The 20,566-nt window shown below is 38.4% G+C and overlaps 1 pseudogene across 1 annotated transcript in view; it reads left to right on the top strand.

Annotated features, from left to right (window-relative positions):
* LOC109096516 overlaps positions 1-1,667 on the top strand; it is a 3,446-nt pseudogene extending 1,779 nt beyond the window's left edge. The window contains exons 3-5 of the transcript XR_006160886.1: positions 74-199; positions 275-387; positions 1,596-1,667. The product of XR_006160886.1 is annotated as a 60S ribosomal protein L31-like (transcript). The remainder of the gene's footprint in view (positions 1-73; positions 200-274; positions 388-1,595) is intronic.
* The last annotated feature ends 18,899 nt before the right edge of the window (positions 1,668-20,566 follow it).

Below are 20,566 nucleotides of genomic sequence, written 5' to 3'. Positions count from 1 at the left end.
CGTTCAGCGCTGCTCTGTAGTGTGTGTGTGTGTGTGTGTGTGTGTGGCTCACACTCCTCTGCTCCTCCCGCAGCTCCTTCAAGAGGAGAGCTCCTCGTGCGCTCAAGGAGATCCGCAAGTTTGCGGTGAAGGAGATGGGCACGCCTGACGTCCGCATCGACACCCGTCTCAACAAGGCCGTGTGGGCCAAAGGTGTCCGGTGAGTGTGTCCGGTGCCGCCGCTGCCGCGGGTCGTTCTCAGTCTCGGTGTGGTTATAACGTGTGTGTTCTGCAGGAATGTGCCGTACCGCATGCGTGTGCGTCTGTCCCGGAAACGCAACGAAGACGAAGACTCTCCAAACAAGCTGTACACCCTCGTCACATACGTCCCCGTCACCACCCACAGAGGTCAGGGTCAGCCGCACACACACACACACACTCACTCACACACACACACACACACACTCACTACAGTCACTCACTCACACACACACACACACACTACAGTCACTCACTCACACACACACACACACACACACTTCAGTCACTCACTCTCACACACACACACACACTACAGTCACTCACTCTCACACACACACACACACACACACACTACAGTCACTCACTCACACACACACACACACACACACTAAAACACTCACTCACACACACACACACAACTACAGTCACTCACTCACACCCACACACACCACACAAACCACCCCTTCCTCACTCACTCTCACACACACACACACACACACACACTACAGTCACTCACTCACACAACCACACACCAACACCCACACTTCAGTCACACACTTGCAGTTACATGAGCCTTTGACTTTTCGAATTGTGATGTCCAAACTCACACTCGAATCTGCTCTGGGAAAAATTCAATTTGTCTTTTATCAATGGTGAGAGATGAACAATTGTGTGTATGAAGTCAGGAATTGTAAGTTCTGTCTAAAGTTCTCCAGACAAAATAAGTCAGCATTGCAGCAAGTCTAGTTGTAAAATAAAGGTAAAATTGTATTTTTTCCCTCAATGCGGATTAACAACATCAATGCCTGTTAAAGTCAGAATTATGGTAGAAAAATACAATTGCGAGAGAAGACAAGGCAGAATTGGATATTTAAACTGCTATTCGGGGAAAAAAAAATTAATAATTCGGAGAAAAAGAATAAAGTAAATTTTCTGTTCTTTTTTCTCAATCGTGATGTTATATATCAGTATGTAAGAAATACTATTTTATTTTTTTTTTTGTTTATAACTTGTAGTTGCGTGTTATAAAGTGCAAGATTATATCTCGCAGTTCTCAGAAAAGTCAGAGTTGAGAGAAAGTCAGTTTCGAGAGATAAACTCACAATTGCAAGAAAGTTACCAGAAAAGTTATCTGCGTTTCATTGTAATTTTATATATCACGCAGCTCTCCAGAAAAGATGAGATGAAATAGCCACAATCTCCTCGTCTTTTGAATTCAGGAGATAGCCTACACACTGAACGCAACACGTGTTTGATCATATCTGACGCTCCCTCAAGCGTGTGCTTGACTACTGAAGGACGTGTGTGTGTGTGTGTGTGTGTGGTTCTAACGCTTCTGTTTTGTGTGTTTGCAGGTCTTCAGACTGTAAATGTGGATGAAAACTAAGTCTCTCTTCATGCTTGTTGGAATAAAAAACATAAAAGTATTTTGTTGTGCATGATTTATTTCTCTTTGTCAGATGAGTTTTTGTGGCATGTGTGGGAGCGGTAAAGCTCCATGGTTCATCCAGGACTGGCGTCGCGGGTGTGGATGGGATCTAGTGCTCCATCGCCTCATGATGAGGGCTGGCCTGGTAACCGCAGCATGATGACGCTGGATTGGCTGTGGGTTTGGTCTGGCTCTAAGCGAGGAGTGTCTGAGAGGGTCACTCTTATGGCTGATTGTGTTTAAGAGTACTTCACCCATCTGAAGGTGCTTTTAATTCATGATTCGAATCGTCAATCATAATGATCGGTCAGGTATTTTCCTCCTGTGAGTTGATCATACGGTCATAACAGTAACTGCTCGTCAGTGATGAAACGCTGAGGGATCCGGCTCACCCCCAGGGCATCCATGGATTGAGGTCAGGCACTCGTGGGTGTGTTTGCTGACACAGCACCCGGCCGGCTCTGGTACTGACCGCGTGCTTGGCGGCTGATGATCCTGCCTGTCGCTCAGCTGGACCGGGTTCCTCCAGATTGACCAGCACCTGCTCGGCATCATTAAGAAGGGGCGCACTGACCGGCTCGAAGCTGACTGCCCACTGCTCTCCTCGCCCGTGGCTCTGACCCGCGCGGTCCGCGCCCTCCGATCTGCAGCACTAGGCTTGTGACCTGCCCGATGGCCTGAAAGCTCGCCCTCGCCCGTATCGCCCTGAAACATGCTTTACAAGCGTCTTACATAACTGGAATAATGGTGCGGACAGAACACACACCAGCGGATAGCTTCGAAACCATCAGCTCAAGACGGGTACGTCGGGTCAACTACTAACCAAGCAGTACCAGGATAAAATCAACAATGTTCAGACAGATGGTAATTTACATAAATATATGCGAGTGTGTTTGATAGTGAAGCGCAACGCTTCCTGAAGGACAGAACCTGACTCCCGCTGGATTCTCCTTCAAAATAAGAGTCTGATGACTTAATCATTTCAAAATTAAGCATAAATCCGTAATTTGTAATGATTAAGTTATCTTAATACTTTCACTTTTTTATTTAATAGTGAAATATTACAATATTAATATTTATTTTATTTGTATTTAGTAATGTACACAAAATAAGAATCTGATGGTTTAACATTTGAAAATGAAGAAATTAATATTGAAATTTTTGACAGTTGTAAATGTAAAAAAATGCTTTTTTAATACTTCACATGGTTTATTTTACGTGAAAGCCTTACACTATTTAATATTTATTTTTATTTTTAGTATTTCCTATTTATTTTTATTTGTCGTTTCCCTTTCAAAATAAGGAGTTTTGAAGGTTTAATGTTTGAGAAGGAAATTAGACAAATATTAGTTTGTATAATTTTAACAGTTCTAAATGTAAAATAAAATAAAAAAATTTATAATACACTCTAACACTTTTATATTTCACAGTGACATATCCCAATAGTATTTTTTTTAGTCATTTACATAATTTTTTATATATAGTATATGTAATAGTAAAGTTAAATTTATTTTTATAGCTAAATATCACCAATATAAAATCCCCAAGTTTTGCCAAAAATAAAACTACGATCACAATTTTTATCAGAAAAATCACAATTAGATTTTTTTTCGCATGCAAGCCCTAAACGAGATCTTTATTTAAATACATACGTATTTGTTCTGTTTGTCTTCATGGGGGTGTCAAGATCTAAACGTACTGTAGTTGTGCTTGGTTTGTGAGATCCTCATTTGGATAAGAGCATCTGCAGAACTGAATAACCTGAAATGTTTTAAACCGCGTTCACGTGCACGGTGCTTTAAGAGGAGGAATGATCTAACACACTGAATGTGTGGAGTAGTGTGTCTCCGCATCAGTCGGAGCTCAAGCTGAATTATCACCTGCCGTCATGAGAGGAAGAGGCTTCTCCTCGTCCTTCTGCTTCTCTCGGCTCAGTCCCCTGAAGCATCGCTGCCAGCGGCTCCTCATAACGCTTCCTCTCTCCCTCAGACACGAGACTCATTACACCCACACACACACACCTGATACTCACACCTGATAACACACACACACCACCCTCCACAAATCTCACACACACACACTGATAACACACAACACAACCACACACAGCTGATACAACACACACACACTGTAATACAACACACACCACATGCTCTTCATCAATCTTCCTCTCCTCCTTCAGACACGAGACATCATTTACACACACCACACACCACACACACACACACACTCACACTGATACACACACCACACGACTGTACAAGACAACACCACAGACACACACACACCACAACACACTGATACACACAGACACACGACACGACAACACACACGACACACACTGATACACACACGACACACCACACAGCACACATACACCACACACCCCACACCAGACACACACCTGATACCACAACGACACCCACTACACACACATACAAACACACAATGCACACGAGTACAACACAGACACACCACCCCACTCACACTGACACACACCATCACACTGATACACACCCACACACACCAGCGTATACCTCAACAGACTAGCCCACCCCCACACATACACACCGCTTAAGCACACTGACTTGAACACACAGCCACACACACCAGCAACACACACTGATTACACACACACCCACTCCGATACACACAGACCACAGCACACGTACACACACACACACACACACCACCACCACTTCACACACTGATACACACTACACGACGACTCACAGTAACACCTACACACACACACAACACCACACACACTGCTACACCACCAGACAACACACACTGATACACACAGACAACACACACACACACTAACACACACAGCACACAGACACACACACTTGAGTACACACACACAACCAACACATGCTCTTCATAACTCTTCCTCTCTCTCTCTTCCGACAGAGACAACTCATTACACACACACGACAACACACACACTCACACTGGATACACCACACACACCTCACAGACGACACACACACACACACACACTGATACCACAACAGACACGACACACACCACACACACACACACACACACCACTTGATACACACATGACACACCAACACACCACACACACCACACCCACACACACACCACCCCCAGCTGATACACACAAGACACCACACTGCACACACATCAGACACCACCTGATATCACACAGGGCACCTCACACTACACCACACTGTACACACACCACACCACACACAGACAAACTGAATACCTCACACACACACCGTCACTCAGAAACACACACACACACAGCAAACACACACTCCACACGTACCGTTGTGCAGCCATGACACAGAGAGGTCCTGGTTGCTTGACAACACGGTTGACTCGGTCAGCGATTAGAACGCAAGTCTTCTGTGTCCTCGTAGTCTCAGAGTCTGAAGAACATCACCAACACAGCACACAGCATCAGGAGCCTCACACAACTAATAATCATCTAATGAGGGATTTCACCGCTCTGCTGCCCCCTGTAGAGCGCTCACAGATAAACTCAGTTGTTTCTCACGGAGGAGTTTCATCACAACTGCTGTTGTCCTGCTTCATTTCACGAACTGACTGCACTGTAGTCTTACTATTCACGTGTATTTTAATGAAATCATTTTCTATTTTTAACTTTTTTTAAATTCATTTCACATCATCAATGTTTTAATAATTTCCAAGGTTTTAAAATTGCTTGTTTTTTATTTTTGTTATGTATTTTCTTCAGATTATTTTAACATTTCTTTTATGTAAAGCCTTTGAGATTACCATTGTGTAATAAAATGTGCTTATACTAGTATTAATAAACTTGTCCTTGCCTCATTACTGGAAGCTGCTCGAGAGCTCTCTACTGTATGAACCACGATAGAAATCAAAGCTGACTTGACATTAATGCCCTGCCAAAACACTTAATTACTCGCATTTCCTATCTTGTTGTTCGATTAACATCCTCAAACAAGACAAGTATTCCTGGAGAAGCCAATGAAGATATGAGAAATATAATCGTGATCTTCCCTTGAGATTAAGTTGATTTTTCTGATATTTGATGTTGTTTTAAAGTAAAAAAAGCAATTAGATTTCACATAAAATTCTTCACATTTTTATTATATTTTTATTAACTACCAGCATTTTCTGTCAAAATAGAAAAAGTCTGATGGTTTAACATTTGAAAATAATAAATTAAGACAAATTCCTGTACATCTTAGGTTTTCTAAATGTAAAATAAATTATGATTTATACATGTTAATACTATCGAATTTTTTTTATTTCACAGTGAAATATTCAAATAGAAATATTGTTTATTTTGTATTCATCATACATATTTTTATATAGTAAGTAATCCTATAATTATTATTATTTTTTTTTTATGTTATACCATATTGATATAATAAAAAAAAACTATATACAAAAGCCCTAAAATTAAATTGCGATCACAATTTTAGTCATAAACAAAAAACCAAGATTCATATCTTAAAGAAAGCCCGTTTTTGCTTCCTGAATAAATTTATCTTAATTTAAAATAAAAAAAAATATTTCAAGTTTTTAACTTTTTAAGACCAATTAAAGAGATCTATGATGGAATAATTAAAGGAAACACAATACATCAATATGTTCTCTAATGTCTGTCTCCGCCCGCAGTTAAAGGTAATGATTTTTTAATTTCTCAAAACAGACTTCATGTTCATGTTCTTCAAATTGATTGTGGCTCTCCCAGTAAATATCTCTGGATTTAAGGATGTGTATGAGATTTGAACTGAAATCAAGACAGAATACTGAGGAATATTTTTTTTTCTCCCCTGTGTGCAGTGCTGCAGCAATTTAAACAACGCCAACAACCTTCTTGTATCCACCGTCGTCCGTTCTGCTCTGATCTAACGAGGTGGTTTAAATAAAAGATTAAGGCCTTTCTGTGGTGGTCTGTCCCCTGGAGGATCCTGGTGTTGTCTTCTGAACCGTAGGGATGTGCAGTCGGTAACGCATGCAGCCGATCTTCTCGTTCAGCTCCTCGCAGTACAGCAGGGTCTGCAGAGAAACCGCTGCTGTCAGTGACTGGCGGCAAGCACAGGAGCAACAGCGTGTGGTGTGATGTTTGAATGTACCCCAGCATGTAAGTGAACTGAGGAAGGTGCGAGGAGAGGCCGTCTCGTCCTTTTCCAGCAGAGTGATGCGCGCTGGCGACGGTGTCGTGTGTGTGCCACAAGCTCCAGTGGCGATCATCAGCTGCAATCAGACTCTTAAAACTGAGCCCCGGTCCACACCACTAGCGCTCCACACCGCCTCCGCCGAGCCTCGGGAGGAGCAGGAGACCGCAGAGTGAGTAGGAGACACCGATCACCCCCCAGACAGACTGGATGCGTGGCTCTTCTGCAACACCACACCAACGCTTAAACACTGACAACCACTATAATCAATCACAACACCCCCACACACACACGAGTACTTAATACTATTAAAACAACAAATACATATATATTTTTAAAACTAAATATAAACAACACAACCACACCCCCACATACAGTACATAGGTCCAAAAGTTTGGAAACTTTACTATTTTTTAATGTTTTTGGAAAAGAATAAGTCCTCCTTCTGCTCATCAAAAGCCTACCTTCTGCATTTATTTTGATCAAAAATAACAGAAAAAAACAGTAATATTGTGAAATATTATTACAACTTAAAATACATAGTTTCTATTTCCCCCTCTATTTAATATACTTTAAAAAAATATTATCCTGTGCTGCAAAGCTGAATTTTTCAGCATCATTACTTCGACTCCAGCCTTTCAGTGTCACACAATGTAACTCCATATATCAACAATAATCATGTAGAAATCATTCTAATATCTGATTTATTAATGAGTGTTGAAACAGTTCTGCTGTCTAATTATTTGATGAAGAAAAGGTAAACAGAACTGCATTTTATTCACAATAACAAAAAAATCTAATAATATATATCTAATAATATTTCTTTACTATCACTTTTAATCAATTTAAACACATTCTTGCTGATACAAGTACTTATTTTATTTAAAATTTAAAAAAAAGAAAGAAAAAAACTTACTGACACCCAAATTACAGAAGACCAGTAGTGTATTTTTATTACAAAATATTTATATTTTAAAAAACATATCCTACTAAAAAGTATCACAGGTTCTGAAAAACTATTAAGCAGCGACTGTTTTCCAACTTTGATAATGAAGCATCAGTATTAAATTATTTTCTAAAGGATCATGTGATAACTGACCTAAAAATTTCAGCTTTTGGCATACAGAAATAAATGATAATTTAAGTAGAATAAATTTAAACACAATTATTTTTAAATTGTAATAACTAATCACAATATGACTGTTTTTTCTGTATTCTTGGATCAATAAATGCAGGCTTGATGCGCAAATAGACTTCTTTCAAACATTAAAATAGTATGTTCCAAACTTTTGACCTACTGATATATTTAATTAAAATATATATTAACTTATTAATTTCTACATTTTTAGTTATAGTACTAAAATAACTAAAACTATAAATAAAATATACAGACTTAATACAAATACTACAATTTAAAAAATATCTATATACTAAACTTAAATTAAACGAAAGTGAAAACCCAAAAGTATAAAACTAAAAATCGATTAAAATATGAAATCAGGTGCGTAACGTGATCTGAGGATTTTGAATAGATTGCTTTTAAGAACAACATCGTAGATTTATTATAAATAATAAAGACATAGTATGTTTTTAACATATAAGACTCTCATCACCTTATATTTAAGGAAGACCTAATACTATAGGTTCAAACAGGGTAAACCGGTCATAGATTATTACATGAAGAATTGCAGATTGACAGTTTTCTGAATGTTATGTTTGAATATGCATGAGCATATATTCCGCACATAAATCTGATACACCTAGATAAATGCTGTTCAAATTCCTTGTTTGATGTTTGTTGACATATTTAAGTTTTGTGGATTTCTCTTCTCAGCGCTTCCTTAAAAATATTCAAGGAAGACCGTCAGCAGACAGAACACCAACACTCTTCCGCATGTTTTCAGGGTTTAGTGTGAATACATCAGGGTGAATGAAATACGAACACACCTACAGAACACAAGAGTTTATGGCCTGCACAATTCCTAGATCTGAGAGTGTAGGTGTAACAGTAAAGGGTTCAGGAGCGTCACCTTGAAGAGATCGTAGAGCTCCGACAGATCTCCCGGCGACAGAGACACGTCTGGAGTGACCAACCGCAGCTGCAAACACACACACACACACCAAACCACACACACACAGGTTCAAGCAGAGGGGGCCGTTCAGAGAAGTGAAAGGAGTTAAAGGCTCACTACCTGCTTGTCTTTGGTGGAGTCCCTCGTGCGCCTCAGCCCTTACCAACGCGGCGGCTCCTCAGCATCTCCACATGCTTCACAGAACACCGCTGACTTTCTGAGGACACACAGAAGCATCACCACGGGATGAGAACACATGCATGGTGACGAACCTGCAACGAGCTGGTGCATGCAGACCCACACCTCATGGGCGTGCTTTATTGAGCGTGGGTGCTGTTCAACATAGACGATCCCTGCGTCTTCAGCCAGACGTGTGCCCCCCCCCCTCCTCAGGTCCTGAGCTGCTCCAGGAAACTAACACACACCACACGCAAACACACACACACACAGACATCACCTTCAGGACTCACTCTCCCGCTCACTAGTTCGCCAAGCAGACAGGAGTGCTGGGAGATTAGATCCAATAATCCAGGGGTTCTAGCACATCTCCTAAAGACTGATTATTTTTGTTGAGTGTTCAAACAGGAATGATTCAGTAGAGCCGCGTAAACACCACCAAAACAAACAAAGATAAGTTTGATCCAGTTCAGTGAATCAGTTTGAGTGAATCGATTCAGAACCCTGATTGCATCATCACTCAAGAAAACCTTCACTGATAACTTCTCTCTTATTTATATGAAAGTCTCTCTGTAAATATTCGCAGGTAAACATCGTTGTTTATGTATTGTTACTCATTGCTATTGTTATATTGGTGCATATAAATGAAAACAACTCAATATTAAATATTTAATGATTAATGAAATGATTACATATGAAATATTGTGGCATAATAATAATAAAAATGATACATTAAATGTTTAAATATGAAATATCGGTGTACATAAATTGAAATGATTAAATATGAACTATTTAATTAAATATGAAACATTGGTGCATATAAACAAAAAAATGATTAAATATGAAATGTTTAATGATTAAAATAATTTAATGTGAAATATTAATGCATATAAATGAAAAATATTAAATATGAGGAATTTAATGATTAATGAAAATATTAAATATGGAATACTGGTGTATATAAATTCAAATGATTAAATATGATTTAATATATTTAAAAATATGATAAATATATTTAATGATTAATAAAATGATTAAATATTAAATATTGTGCATATAAATAGAAATGATAAAATACATACTCTTTAATGATTAAAATAATTAAATGTGAAATATTCATGCATATAAATGAAAAATATTAAATATGAGAAATTTAATGATTAATGAAAATATTAAATATGAAATACTGTTGCATATAAATGAAAATGATTAAATATTAAATATTGGTACATATAAATTTAAATGATTAAATATGAAGTATTTAATGATTAATGAAAATATTAAATATGGAAATACTGGTATTTATAAAATTAAAATGATTAAATATTAAATATTTAATGATTCATAAAATGATTAAATATTAAATATTGTGCATATAAATAGAAATGATGAAATACGTACTCTTTTAATGATTAATAAAATATATGAAATAATGCATACAATCAATAAAAATGTTTAAATACAACATATTAAATGATTTATGAAATTATTAAAATATTAAATATTGTTGCATATTGATAAATGCTTAAATATAAAATATTTAATGATTCATGAAATGTCATGTTTTAAATATGAAATATTTTGTGGACATACAATAATTGAAATGATCAAATTTTGAAATTAAATTGAAATAAGAATAAACTCCGTGAACTGCTTGTGAAGAGAACCATGGCACCTCGGTAAGGTCAGGCCGGCTAGATTTTAGGGTGTTTGAGGTTTAGAGGAGCGGGGGGTTATCTGATCACCTGGTCAGGATCATGCCGCGCGCCATGGTCCGGTTGCCGCTGCAGGAGCTGAGCTCTTCCGTGCGTGAGCATGCCCAGCACCCGCCAGCGAGATTCTGGAAGGATGCTCTGATTGCCGGAAGGTAGAAGACAGGCATAGCCGAGGACACAACAGAGCCGCCAGCGGAAGGGCAGAACACTGACGAACAGCGTCAGGAACCACGTGAGCGACGCCGACGCCAGCGGAGAGAGGTCAGGCACACGCTCGGACAGCTCCGGCAGACGCTCGCGGATCAGCTCCTCGAACACCGACTGATCCACCTGGGCTCCTGACACACAGGAAGTGACATCAGCAGCGTTACAACTCCGCCCTCATCGTTTTCTAATCGTTTTTACATTTTTAATCTACAAATCACTCATAGTTTCAGCACGTATCACCTCGATCACTCAGGAGCCATTTCTTTGCTACATCTTCAACACTTTATTTGATATTTCAGTGCAAGATTTTGAAAATGTTTTTGTGTCAGTAATGAAGTTTTCTGAAGATGTGGAACTAGACCAGTTTTTTCTTTTTTCTGGCTGTGCTCTGATCAGTGCAGAGCACAAGATAAGATCGTTTTCAGAAGGGAAGCAGGACAGGTGTTCAGGCGTGGACGAGCCCAACACACACCGATGACCCTGCGGTTGAAGGTAGTCAGGCAGCATGGCGCTCGCGACACCAGTGACCAAGCAGCAAACGCTTCCGATCATCCTCGCCTCTTTAGTGTAACTAGCAGCATCACAGAGGCCAGGATGTTCATGGACTGCGGCGAACACACCACACCATCAGTGATCACATCAACACCACAACAAAAACCATCACCGTTGAGTCGATGTGGCTTTATCTTGTGTAGTGCACTAGCACTAGCGAGCGCGGTCACCTGGCAGTAGCCGATGGCGGGGTTTCCTCGGAAGGCGTACCCGTGCGGGGTAGGCGGGTCCCAGGCACGCGCGGCGCAGCGCTGAGATCCCCGTCTCGGCTCTGGAAGTCTGGATGCTCCGGCGAGCGAGCGGTGCAGTTCATCGCCTCGATCCTCCTCACCGTGGCGATGCTGCTCTCCCCTCGGCAAATCTCTCCAGCAGATCCGTGTTAGTAGCTGGGTAGCCATATGAAACGTTCGCGGCCACGCGAGGGAACACCCGTCTGAGAGACGAGATGGAGAGGATGTGTTCCCCAGTAAAAAACCAGAGAAAGATGATGGATGTTGATCTGTGGTTTATCTAGAATGCTCATAAGCGTTGTCTTCCCAAGAACTCTCTGGACTGACACACAAGGGAATAGGTCCTCAGTTTGGAACACAAGAAAAACACAGGAATATGAGATCCAGTAGAGAACAGTGTGGCTTGAGGTGTCGTCTTGACATAAATCATAAGAGACAATAATAAACACAAATGTATATTTTAATAACATAAGGTGGTAGAGAAATATTTAGATTTTGCAAACACTGAATTTGGATCATGGGGGACACATATGAAGAGGGAATATTAACGACTATCAGATTTATATTTTTGGCATGACTTTTTTAGTACAATTATACGAGAAAATTAATACAGCTACTGCCAAGATTTCGAATAAAATTAATATAATTTTAATGCTGGTTTAGGAAGCCTCTTCTGCTCCACCAGGTGCTGCAGTTTATTTACTACAACATACAGTAAAAAATGTGGCAATATTAATTCTTAATTGTCAAACAGCCTGTTTTCTTGTGAATATCTGTTGAAACTGTAATTTATTTCTGGTGTGTGCAGCTGTATTTTCAGGCATCATTACTTCCAGTCTTCAGTGTCACATGATCTTCAGAAATCATTCTAAGTACGAGTGATTTTGCTGCTCAAGAAAACATTTTCTCGATTATTACTCAATGTTTAACCACAGCTGTGTCTGCACAATATTTTTGTTGGAAACTGTGATGCATTTGATTTTTCAGGATTCTCTTTACTGTCACTTTTGATCAGTTTAATGTGTCTTTGATGAATAAAAGTATCGATTTGTTGGTTGAATGCAGTCCTGGTGAGCAGAAGAGACTCACTTCATTCAAAATCTTTTCAAAATCATTAAAAAAAAATCTTAATTATTCCCAACTTCTGATCGGTAATGTAAATCATTTTATATTAGTTACATAATTGCCTAACATTTGGGATGATTGTGCAGCATGTAATAGAACTCTTGTGCGTACAGACTGCGTGAGCTGAGAATTCAAATAAATAACCAAATAAGAGCAAAGCAGAAGAAGAGTAAGTGTAGTCTATGCTCAGAGACTTGAGCTGGACAAATATTAGAGCGACTTTCTCTTCTGTTCTGGTGGCACTCACAGCAACTTCTCTCTCTTCCTCTGCTTCCGTCGCGCACCGGAGAAAGTTGAGCCACAGCTCATCCGCGCAGAGACTAGACGGGATCCCACGCGCCACCAGCTTACGGATTTTATCCGTGCGGAACATGTGAACGCCGCGACCGAACTCAGTGTAATTGTTCGTCCCCACAATCGCTCCTCCGAACGTGCTCCGTTTCTGAAGGGAGACAAAAACATCCTCAGCCGCACATTTCACCTCACAAATCAACAAAAAGTGACATTATTTGCTAACTGTGTTTTGCCTCAAGGCATATTTTTTAGAAACACTTAAAGGGAGACCGTGTCACCCCAAAAGGCAAATTCTTGTCATTTGCCCGCTACGTCCCCCTCAAGCGGTTCCAAAACCTTGTGTGAGTTTCTGTCTGCTGACGAAAAGAAGATATTCTGAGAATGAGGTCAATGGGCCAACCATAAACCGTTTGTTAACAACATATTTGGAACAACCTAAAAGTTGTGAGAAAATGAGACAATATTATTATTTGGTGTAACTCTCTCTTTTAAGATTTTTTTGTTTGTGGCATTGTTAAACACAGATTTTACACCCAACCCTCAGTATGCTGTAATGCATTTATTTTAAAGTTCATTTAGTTCATTTATTTATTTTTTTTTTTGTATAAAAAGTGTAGAGAATATATGTGAAATGTGTTTTAGAGATATGATGTGAAGGAGTTGTACTTTAAATAGTAAGTAATGTGCAAATTATATAATTCAATTATAAAAAAAAAAAAAATCAATAATTTGATTGTAAAAAATTCTTTGATTTTGGTGTGAAATAAGACTAAAACATCTTCATTATGTATTGTAACTGTGTACCAGGGTTGCTACAGTTAATTAAAACTAACACTGAAGCTAAAATTAAAACCATAAAAAGCAACATTTCTCATTTTACTTTACTCTAACTTGATTCCTCAAACTGAAATAAAAATTTATAAAAACTATACAGACAAATAAAACTAAAAATGACAAAAAAATACTAAAATGAATTAAAATTACAAAAATAATAAAAATAAAAATATTACTAAAAATGACAAAAAAAAACTAAAATGTAATGAAAATATAAAAAATTAAATTTATAAATAAAAATATTATTAAAAATTGACAAAAACCTAAACTTTAAATAAAAAAAACATAAAAAATTTTATAAAAATATGCACGTAAAAAATGACCAAAAAAAAAAACTAAAACTTGTTTGATAATTAAAATAAAAAAAAAATTATAGAAAATATGACTAAAGAAAAAAGACAAAAAAACTCCTTTTTTATAAACGTTAATTGAAAAGTAAAAAATATAAATATTACTAAACAATAAAAAGTTACTTAGAACTAAAAATGACAAAAAAAAAAAACTTTAACATACGACTAATTTTGCAAAATAAAAATTAAATTTTTTAAAAATAAAAATAAATTACCAAAAATATGACTTACCATGACAAAAAAAAAAAAAAAAAAAAAAAAAAAAAAAAAAAAAAAAAAAAATAAAACAATTATAAACAAAAAACAAAAAAAAAAAAAAAAAAAAAAAAAAATAAAAAAAAAAAAAAAAAAAAAAAAAAAAAAAAAAAAAAAAAAAAAAAAAAACCTATAAAACAATTACAAACTAAAAAATACAATTATCAAAATAAAACGTAATTACTAAAAGAGTTATCTGAACATGACCCCTGCGGTTGTGCAAGATGAATGATGTGGTTACTCACACTGGTCTTTGTTCTTTAGCGTCTGATTGGCTGGGGTGGAATGTGGACCGAGGTCCCTGTGTGACATTTGTGACGCAGAGCTTATCAGCGATGCTGCCCGTTGATTTCGCTGCTGTCCTCGTCGTCTGATGGGACGGTGTCGTGAACAGAAAGTTGTAGTAATGGTGTGGCTGGAGACCTATGAGAGCAGAAAACACACGCTGCGCTATAGAGAGCGCTGCACCCAAAATGCTAACTTGCATTTTAGTGTGGTTTATACTCCATATTATATTCCTAATAAATGTGTATGTTCCAGTTCATGTGCGGTGATAACCCAAGCCTTCCCATGAATTATTCTAGTGAACCTGAGTATCTATACTGTACTGTGCAAAGTCTCTTGCCCTCACTGAGAGCTGAAATAACCTTTGCGCGGGATTATCTAAATGGTCAACCCGAGAGCCGATCAGAGATACTACCGCGAGGATTTCCTTGCGCCGGGCTTCCGTGTCGTAGATTAGTTCCTGTTTCCATTTGCAGATCGTCCTCAGGCCGGTGCCTTACTTTTCCGCCCCACCATCTCGTCCCGATGGAGCAGGCTCGATCAGCTGGAACCTCGTCTTCCAGCTGATTGGATACTACGGAAAAAAAAGTGATGACGCGGGGGTCTTAGGAAGTAGGAGCGACACGGTGTAATTGCCGACTAACCTCAGGGCATGCACGCGCTCACCGCTTGACTCGAATGCAGACGAGTCGATCTGCCAACACACACACACACACACACACCACAGCACGTATAGTACCACATTACACATCACTCTCGGCCTCACTGAAGAAATCCTGCGTGAGCTGAAAAACTGAGCCTGGTTTCATTGCCACGGTCACCTTTGGCTTAATCAGTGGGGGCTTAAAATATAGCTCATATTCAGTAATATTACTGATTTGACTGCACTGACAATATCTCGAAAGATTTGGACTGAGTTGATCTGAAGAATCTTCTGCAGAGATGTTTGTTTCATAACTGATGGACGTCTGAAACGTTAACACTGTTATTTTCCTGTTTATCACTGTGAGGCTGCTTTGAAATCATCTGTATTGTATAAAGTGCTGTAGCATGAACTGACTAGACTAAAACAATGTTTCATTACAATTAAGAAATTCACAAATTAAGAAATAGTGAATAAATCAATGAATTGGAAAGTGTGCTAATAAGTGAGCTAAATGTCCTCATTTAAAGATCAAAACATCAATATTGATACATTTATCATAATGAATGTCATCCGTGCCACAAGGATGCGCTGTTTTATTTCAAATCAAAGCTAAATGCATGTAGATACAGGGCATTCCATTGTTGCGCGCGGATGCCACCAGACAGAGCATACGGTGATATGGAGAGACACAGAGGAGGACTGCTGACAAAGAAATAGTTGAAAAAAGTCATTTATTTTGTTTTCTCGCTTACAGAAAGTGTTTCCCGTGTCGCTTCATATAACCCAGATTGCACGTCTGATGGCAGATGGAGTATTCTGACCACGACTTTAATACCTTTCCTGGACCTTGACACTGTTATTTATTTGGCAGTCTATGGGACAGTCACAGGCCTCCTAGTTTACATCCAAAATATCTTAAATTGTGTTCAGAAGACGAATGAAGATTTTACGGATTTGGAACGACATGGTGGTAAGTGATTAATGACAGAATTTACATTACGAGGTGGAGTATCCCTTTAATGATACTTTCATGATACTTTTTGTCCTTATTGATACATTTATGATATTTGTTCCTTATTGATACATTTATGATACTTTCATGATATTTTTTTTTTTTTTTTTTATTGTTATTTTTTTATTTTTTGATTTTTTTATGATTTTTGTTACTTTTTTATAAATTTTCTTTGGTTGTTTTTTTTTTTTGTATGTTGGTAGTGGTTGCTAGCCGAAATGAACCCATGGCAGGATGTTAATTTCTGGGTGAGCTCTTCCTAAAGCAGCTGATGATCTTTGTATGGTGTGTGATGGATTTTTTACTTCTGTGTGGGGTGTGTTTAGATTTGTGTGGGGTTTCGTTGAGGGTGCTGTGGCACTGATAACGGTTTGTGGTGTAGAGATCTCTTGCTAGGGGTGCTTGGCAGCGTGTGTGAGGAGTGCGTGACAGGAGTCATGACATAACTTCGCATGATGTAGACGCTTGGTGCAGAGTGGTCGGGCCAGTGGCGAGGGCAGCAGATAGATGTCTGTGAGCTTTCTTAGTGCATGACCCTGTGAGAGTAAATTTAAATATGTTAATTTACAACGTATGGTTTTTTTTTTTTATTGTTATATTGTTTTTTTTTTTTTGTTGATTTTTATTTTATAGGTGGGATATTGTTGGGTTTATGTGTGTGTGGAAGAGTTGAACAATTAGATGCATTATAAATTTACCTCTAAATATAACTGCTGTTTATCTGAAATAGATGAAAGATTTTGATCAAAGCAAGCAGAGAACAAACCCACTGCTCTATAAATACACACGCGGCTCCGCATGCAAATGCAGTTTTCACACCCATCGCACAGCCCACAGCCCCAGCTAGGTTTTTGATTTTGGTAAGCAGAGAACAAACCCACCGTGATTTCTCTCTTAACCGTTCATCAGCCTCTGATTCACAACTATCATCTCTATATTCTGCAGACGGTTGCTCTCTGTTCTGCTTTACTTGTTTTCGCTGTCTTTCTCATACCAGAACTTCTCTTTTAGTGAAGGAAGTATACGAGAATCAAATCCCTGCTGACGACTGGCTGGATAGAGAGCGAGTACTATTCAAAGAGGCCCATAAAACAGGTTCCCTGATGTCTTTATCAGAACAGATGATAGATGCGGTGCAGATGGGAAGGAGTTTTAGATGTGATTAGGGTTGCAGGGCTACTGAGGACACACCCCTACATGCACTGTGCTGTCCTCCATAACATCAACACATCACATCCTGAATCCTGCACACTGAATATCAAAATCTCCATCTTGGTAAGTGTTAATTTTTAAACTATTTAAAAATAGTTTCAAACTTCCTTGTGCTGTGTGCAACTAAACTAGGCTTTACCGCTGTAAAAACACATACAGGGACTGAACAAACATTTAGGTGAGATAATAATAAAACAGAAGTCTGAAAATGACCCCACACACACACACACACACACACACACTCCTCTCTCGTCTCCTACGAGAGGGATTCCCCCCTGCACGTTTCTCTGCAGACACACGTGAGCCCAGACTACAATCTGAGTGTTCATGAGATTCTAAATAAATTTGATCTGTAGGATTCAAGTTTAACTAGTAAACACCAAAAAGTGTTTATACAGTAGCTAGCTAGCCTGTAAAATCAAGATATGACAAATCTAAGCGAGTTACGCTATTTCATTGATAATTTATGAGGTATGAACCAGCTCAAGCTGTGTTTTCTTGTTATCATCACGAAGTTTGGGAAACATTATTATATTTTAATGTTTTACAGACATTTGCTTATCTTTTGCATCATCAAGCTTTCGATTTATTTTTAATAAAAAAAATACAGAACAAAAAAATAATATTGCAGCAGTAGTATTAGTATTATGACAGTTTTAATAATGGTAGACTTTGTTTTTTTGAGTTTTCGATATATTTAATATATTTAATGTATTTCTGTGATGTGCAGTCTGTATTTGTCAGCATCATTACTCCTACAGTCTCAGTGTCACCACTGATCTTCAAAATCATGGGCTCATATGATGATGTTATAATCTTAAAGTTTGGAAACAGGTGGGTTACTAATTTTTTTTTTCAAACTAATGTATTATTGATATTTGACGAATAAAGAGTAAAAAAAAAAAAAAAAAAGAACAGCGTTCATTTAAAATAGAAAGCCTTTTTTAACAGCCTATGATCAAACAAAATGTTGTAAAAAAAAAAAAAAAAAAGAACATTATATATATATATATAGCATATAGTTATACTATATATATAGTGATAATATATATATATATATGTTTGTTTGTTTGTATATGATAGTATTATAAATTTCCCTAAATTTCCAATTAATCCTCATAAATTCCACAAAATTGCTGGTAAATTTCAAATTTGGAATATTTCCAAAATTCCCAAGACGAAGTTCCCATTGAAATTTTCCTCACAATTTCCAGGAAATGTTCTGCCCCTTTGCAACTCTAGATGTGATTGACCTTCATAACCTCGTCCACATTCAGAACCACGGAGAACATGTGACTGCAGATGTGATGCAGATGTGATGCAGATGTTCACCTCTTGGTGATGTTGGTGGAGTCCTGCAGCGACTGGTCCAGTGTGAGTCCACCGCTGTCCAGCAGCCTGCGGAGGGCGATATCAGCCAGCTGACACATGACCATCATCACCTCGTCCACGTTCAGAAACATGGAGAAATCCCTCTGTTTCCGTCTGGTGTGAACACGGATCACGTCCGTCAGCAAACCCACCGACACGCGTTCCAGCCGCGTCACTTCAGCCCACGGAACTAAGAGCTTCACTGAGCGCAAACACACCACACACGAGTTACACACGCAGCACAGAGAGGCAGAAGGGTCAATCATTTCAGATCTGCTTATGTCCTCACCCTCTTTGCCCAGCAGGAAGGAGTAGAAGGCGATGTGGTTGGTGGTGAGGTACAGTGAGCCCTGGCGCGGCACGCGGCCCTTCCAGCAGCAGCAGGAGTAATGCGTCACCAGCTTCTCTCGCTGAGGGAGGCCGAAGCGCTGCTCGAACCGCGCCAGATCTTCCCGAAAGCGTGCCGGATCATCCTCCCGTGCAGCCTGACCGCCCAGAACCTCCTCCGCGATTAAACCCTACAGCAGAGCACAGAGAGATTCAGAGTCTGAACTGGATGTTGTGTCTGTGTGAGTGTGTGGGGAGGCGTGCCTTCACTTTGCCCAGCACGAAACTGGCAGCGTCTTCTTTATTCTGTTGTGTCTGTCCATGTAACTGCAGCAGGTTCTGATCCAGCCATCTCCAGTGTCTCTGCACCTCCTCCACCGTGGCCCCTGTGAGGCACACCCCACCTGTGTTTTATGTTTATGTTTTATGCCTTCATTTTATTACCAGCATTTTGATTTGTAAATATAAAAAAAATAAGTCCTTTAAAAAAAAATTAAACTGACAAAACATAATTTCTGAAACAATAAAACCTTTCAAAGGACCCTATTATTGTAAAAATTAATCAAGTAAACGTTTTATGAATGCAACTCATTAGATACGATTTTAGATTATTAAAATTTAAACCATTAAAATGTGATCCAGAAGATGTAAAATGTAAATTGTTAAATTGCAAAAGTATAGTGACTTCAATTAATTATACATGCTTTTCTGATTATTTCATAATAATTTAATAAATGTAATAATAAAATTGACTCTAGAAAAAATATTACAGGAAAACTGGGAACCTTTCTTAAATTATATACATTTTCATGATTTCAACTGATTAGACTTGTTTTTTTGACTGACTAAAATTGAATGTAACCATTAAAATTGAATACAGAAAAATTGATATGGAAAAAAGATTACAGAGAAACTAAAATTGAAACAGAACTTGGGGAAAAAAAACACCAACACACACACAACACCACACCACAGATAATACGGTCACACCCCCTGCAGTGCCTGTATTACCAGAGGTGTTTATGAAGAGTTATGTGATGCGAATCAAACACAGCTGAACATGAGCTCTCACACCGCTGGCTATGA

Source organism: Cyprinus carpio, chromosome A9 (assembly GCF_018340385.1).
Source record: "Cyprinus carpio isolate SPL01 chromosome A9, ASM1834038v1, whole genome shotgun sequence".
In the NCBI taxonomy this organism is placed as follows: domain Eukaryota; kingdom Metazoa; phylum Chordata; class Actinopteri; order Cypriniformes; family Cyprinidae; genus Cyprinus; species Cyprinus carpio.
The sequence above is the reverse complement of the archived record's forward strand: the minus strand, read 5'-3'. Positions and strand labels throughout refer to the sequence as shown.